This window comes from Apium graveolens, chromosome 11 (assembly GCF_009905375.1).
Source record: "Apium graveolens cultivar Ventura chromosome 11, ASM990537v1, whole genome shotgun sequence".
Lineage (NCBI taxonomy): Eukaryota > Viridiplantae > Streptophyta > Magnoliopsida > Apiales > Apiaceae > Apium > Apium graveolens.
In genome coordinates this window covers 43176140-43182074 of record NC_133657.1, presented here as the reverse complement: position 1 = coordinate 43182074, position 5935 = coordinate 43176140, and the positions used below count along the sequence as shown (strand labels likewise).

The 5935-nt window shown below is 39.3% G+C and overlaps 1 non-coding gene across 1 annotated transcript; it reads right to left on the bottom strand.

The window, feature by feature from the left end:
* Positions 1-3568: 3568 nt before the first annotated feature.
* On the bottom strand, positions 3569-3675 carry LOC141699439 (small nucleolar RNA R71). Its single transcript, XR_012565902.1, has one exon. It is a non-coding gene; the product is annotated as a small nucleolar RNA R71 (small nucleolar RNA).
* Between the last annotated feature and the right edge of the window lie 2260 nt (positions 3676-5935).

Sequence of the window (5935 nt, the reverse complement as noted above, 5' to 3'; positions counted from 1 at the left end):
ATGTTGTCTTCCTATTCTTGAACAATTGGTAGGGTGTCATACATTTTGCTTGATTAACCAAAGAAATATTCTGAGTGTAGCATGCAGTATTTACAGCTTCTGCCCAAAAATATGTTGGGAACTTTGATTCTTCTAGCATTGTTCTTGCAACTTCAATAAGAGATTCGTTCTTCCTTTCCACCACTCCATTATGTTGTGGGGTTCATGATGCTGAAAACTCATGCTTGATTCCATTATTTTCATAGAACAATCTCATCATATAATTCATGAACTCAGTTCCATTATCACTCCTCATTCTTTTAACTTTTAGATCAGGATGATTGTTGACTTGCCTCATGTGATTGATGATGATTTCACTACCTTCAACTTTGGATTTGAGAAAATAAGTCCAAGAGAACTTTGAGAAATCATCCACAATTACTAGGAAATATCTTTTCTTTGAGATGGACAACTCATTGAATGGTCCAAACAAATCCATGCGTAGTAATTGTAAAGGTTCTTCAATTGTTAAATCAAGTTTCTTTTTGAATGATGCCTTGATCTTCTTTCCTTTTTGACAGGCATCACACAATCCATCCTTTGAGAATTCCATTTGAGGAATGCCTCTTACCAAATATTTCCTGACTAGTTCATTTATAGTCTTGAAGTTAAGATGGGACAGCTTCTTGTGTCATAGCCAATTTTTATTTTGACTTGCCTTGCTGAAGAGACAAGTGACAGATTCTGCATTTGATGAGTTGAAGTCAGCTAAATATACATTTCCTTTTCTCACTCCAGTGGGAACCACTTTGTGGCTTTTTTTTTGTCACAACACAGGCTTCAGGGTTGAATGTTACTGAGTTGCCCTTGTCACAAAGCTGGCTGATACTCAATAGATTATGCTTGAGTTAATCCACTAGGGCAACTTCCTCAATGATGACATTGTCTTTAGAAATCAAGCCATATCCCACAATATAACCCTTGTTGTCATCTCCAAAATAATACTTGGGCCAGCTCTCTCCTTGAACTCAGTGAGCAGGGTAGAATTTCCAGTCATGTGCCTTGAGCACCCATTATCCCAATACCAAAGATTCTTTCTATTTTCCTGCACACAATAAAATCAAATCAAGTTGATTTTGGTACCTATGTTTCCTTGGGTCTTGCTTTATTAGCCTTTTTCTTAGGTTTCTTAGGTTTGTCCTCATTTGACTTAGGTATATTAGATTCATCCTTAGTCATTTGAGTAGAACCTTCAAAACCATTCATCATTACAGAATTATCATGCACAGGTTGGTTAACATGAAAGGGCATATTCTGTACATTCATGTTATTCCAGTAAGGCATGCTAAATGGCATTTGTGGCATACTTAATGCAGCATAGTAAGGATTTTGTGCAAATGGCATATTAGCAAATTGTGTATTCAAATTATATACATAGATAACATTGACGGGCATTGTAGGCATGTTAGGAAATGAAGAAGGTGTAGACATGAGAGCAGGTGTTAAGTGGCATTTATGACACTTGTATATATTCTAATAAGCTTTGAGTTGGTGTATTTGTACTCAAGTTATTTGTGTTTTAACGTATTTTCGAGTATTTTTGCATTTCAGGCTTTACTTCGTGAATCAGGTGAATTAGCATGGTTTTAATGCTAATATGGTGTTTAGGATGTGTGCAAGTAAAAGCTTGAAGGATTGGCTCGAAGTTGCAAGGAATAAAGGAGAAGAAATAATAATTTTTGGCAGAAGGCCGGCGTGCCCGCGCTGATGTAGTGCGCGGCCGCGCCGTGAAGCAGGAAGTCAGCGCGCCCGCGCTGTTGAAGCGCGCGGCCGCCCCGTGTCGGGAGACAAAAATCCTAATTCTTTTATAATTCAAATTGTTGGACTCCTGGGATGCATGGACTGCTATATAAACATATATTAGGTCATTTTTAATAACAAGAAGTCAGAGATGGACCAGAGTGCAAGGAGAAGATGGCAAGAGACCTTTTGGCACAATTCAACAAAGGCGAAGAGGATCTAGTTTATTCTTGTGTATCTTTGTTTAAGTTGTAATTTGGATGCTTGTTTCTTGTTTTGCTGAACCTATACTCTCATTTGTACTTGGTTTTAATTATTCGTATAAAGATTACATTTGCTATATCATATTTTCATCAGAACCCACGTTGATGATGAGTCCGATTATGAGCTAATCATTATCGTGGGGTTCTAGCGGATTTATTTATGGATTTCTTTAGTTAAATTATTTGTATGCCTTAGTATGTGGTGATTGTATGATATCCTAGTATTGGTTGTGCTTATTCGTCTTATGAGCATCGCGAACTTATAAGATAGCATGTTAATTCTTAATGAAGCGAAAGTAAATTTAAGGATTTAGAACTTACCATGCTAGCATAGGTTCATGTCATTGATATGCGTGATTCGTAGGTAATTTTAACCATCTTACTTGCCCTGTGTAATCAAGATAGATAACTTGTGCTTAAGCCGTTATGTTGTCAAATTCTATAGACATATAGGGTCGCAATATAATTGGTGTCTATTCAGCTTCTATCTCTTTTGTGGATGTCTGGTAGAATGATACTCGTACACTGAAAGATGGCATTTATCAGTTTCCTGTTATCTTATTAGTGTCATCACCATTGCATGCTAAGGTTAAGAATAATAAGGCTATTGAATGAAGTATTTAATGAAGTTAGAATCCCATATTTGTCATATATATCAATTCAGTCAAACTTATTCTCGTAGTTATAATTGTTAGTATAATTGTTAGTTATAAACAACCTCAATTTGTTATCGTCTTAGCATTGGATAATAACCATACATTGTTACTTAGGTGCATAAATTAGATAGTTAACCATACAGTCTCTGTGGGAATGAACTAGAAAAGATTCTATACTACTTGCGAACTCGTATACTTGCGTGTATTATAAGCGCGTGTTTAGCGACTAACAAGTTTTTGGCGCCGCTGCCGGGTAGTGTAGTGTTAATTTATTTGTTTATGTGCTTTCCATCAGTGGTCGTTAAAGTTCATTGACTCGGACATTGTTACTTATTTGTTCCTTATCTGGTTTCAGGTACTCTAGCGAGGGTGTATGTATACGCGTTCGCGTACTCGTAAGAGAACTCTGCATAAAGCCGATGAAGAACTTCTAGTAGTTCGTAGAGAAGTTTTTGAGGAAGAAGAAGAGAAAATTGAAGAACCAGCATTAGTTGAGATGGGTGATCAACCAGAAATTCTGAAGGCTTTGATGGACTATTCTCATCCTAAGATTAATGACATTCAGTCAAGCATCATCAGATCAGCCATCAGGGCTAACATGTTTGAGATCAAGTGAAGCATAATTCAGATGATACAGAACTTAGTTCAGTTTGGGGGTAATCCTACTGAAGACCCAAACATGCACATCAGGGATTTCATCGAGATTTGTGACACTTTCAAATTGAATGATGTGACTGAAGATGCTACTAAGCCACGATTATTCCCATTCTCTTTGAGGGACAAAGCGATGTGTTGGTTACATTCTCTACCACTTGGGAGGATCTTGTGCAAAAGTTTCTCACTAAATTCTTCCCTATGGCGAAGACTGCTGCAATCAGGAATGCTCTTACTCAGTTTGCTCAGCAAACTGGAGAATATCTGTGTGAGGCTTGGGATCGATATAAGGAGATGCTAACGAAGTGCCCACACTACGGCATGCCTGATTGGATGATCATAAACTGTTTCTACAATGGATTGGGTGCTACTTCTAGACCCATGCTTGATGCAGTATCAGGAGGAGCCTTGTGGGCTAAAAGCTATGATGAAGCTTATCAACTCATTGAACTGATGGCTGCTAATGAGTACCAGAATCCTACATAAAGACTTACTCAGGGAAAGGTAGCAGGAATTCTGGAGTTGGACGCAGCAACTGCTATCGCTACCCAACTTAAGGCTTTGACGATGAAGGTGGACACTTTGGCTAATTATGGAGTTAATCAAATCACTAGTGTTTGTGAGCTATGTGCTGGTGCCCATGAGACTGATTAGTGTGCTATTTCTAATGAATCAGCTCAATATGTGAGCAACTTCCAACGATCGCAGCAACCAGTGTCAGCCACCTATCATCCCAACAACCGCAATCATCCTAATTTCAGCTGGAGCAATGTTCAGAATGCGGTTCAATAGAATTATCAACCATATACAGCTAAGCAGTACAACCCCCCTGGTTTTCACCAACCGCAGTATGTGCCAAAGTAACAACTTCAGCTGCAACCAGCTAATGAAAAATCCGAATTAGAGGAGTTGAAGCTTATGTGCAAGAGTCAAGTTATTTCTATCAAGACCTTGGAAAATCAAATTGGCAAATTGTTAATGCCTTGCTAAATCATCAGCCTGGTACACTACCTAGTGACACTGAAGTTCCAGGAAATAAGGAGGCTAAGGAGCAGGTAAAGGCAATCACTTTGAGGTCTGGAAAGGTTGCGAATCTCGATCAAACTCAAGAGTTGGCTGAAGAAGCTGGGGCTGAAAAAAAAGTAGAGCAGGAGGAGAAAGAAGTGGAATCAAGAAAGACTATTGTTGAGCACACTCTGCCTGAGGGTAATACAGGGGAGAAACAGATCTATCCTGCACCGCCTTTTCCCAAGCGGCTACAGAAGAAAAAGCTGGACAAGAAATTTGAGAAGTTTCTGGAGGTGTTCAAGAAACTTCATATCAACACACCTTTCGCTGAGGCTCTCGAGCAGATGCCTAGGTATGCAAGGTTTATAAAAGGTATTCTATCTCGGAAGGTGAAGCTAGATGATTTAGAGACTATCGCTCTCACGGAGGAATGCAGTGTTGTGCTGTAACAGAAGTTGCCTCCAAAGCTTAAAGATCCAGGAAGTTTCACTATTCCGTGTACTATTGGAAAAGTGTCTTTTGACAGATGCTTATGTGACTTGGGATCTAGCATCAATCTGATGCCTTTGTCAATCTTCAAAAAGTTGAATTTACCTGATCCAAAGCCTACATACATGACTTTGCAGTTGGACGATCGTTCTATTACATACCCGCGAGGTATTGTGGAGGATGTCTTGGTCAAGGTGGATAAACTCTTCTTCTCTGCTGATTTTGTCATTCTTGATTTCGAGGAGGATAAGAAGATTCCCATAATCTTGGGGAGACCTTTCTTGGCAACTGGCCGAACCTTGATTGATGTGTAGAAGGGTGAGCTCAAAATGCGAGTGATGGATCAGGATGTGACTTTCAATGTGTTCAATGCAATGAAATTTCCTACTAATAATGAGGAGTACTTCAAAGCGAAGTTGGTCGATTCGGTGGTCACATCGGAACTTGATCAATTGCTAAGGTCTGATGCCTTAGAAAAAGCCTTATTGGGGAATTCAGATAGTGAATACGATGAAGGTGAAGAGCAATTACAGTATTTGAATGCTACTCCTTGGAAAAGGAAGATTGATATGCCTTTTGAATCTCTTGGAAATGAGGAATTGGATAAAGCTCCTAGACGCCTCAAGCCATCTATTGAGGAAGCCCCCACTCTTGAGCTTAAACCTTTACCTGTGCATTTGAGGTATGCGTATTTAGGTGATGCATCTACTCTGCCTGTTATTATTGCATCTAACCTTTCAGGTAGTGAGGAGGACAAGCTCTTGAGGATTTTGAGAGATTTTAAATCGGCAACTGGATGGACTATAGCAGATATTAAGGGAATCATCCCTTCTTACTGTATGCATAAAATTCTGCTAGAGGAAGGTAGCAAGCCTACAGTCGAGCAACAAAGAAGATTTAATCCTATCATGAAGGAGGTAGGGAAGAAGGAAATTCTTAAGTGGCTAGATGCAGGGATCATCTACCCTATCTCTGACAGTTCTTGGGTAAGCCCGGTTCAATGTGTGCCAAAGAAAGGTGGAATTACTGTGGTAGAAAATGAGAAGAATGAGCTTATCCCTACTAGAATAGTCATGGGGTGGAGAG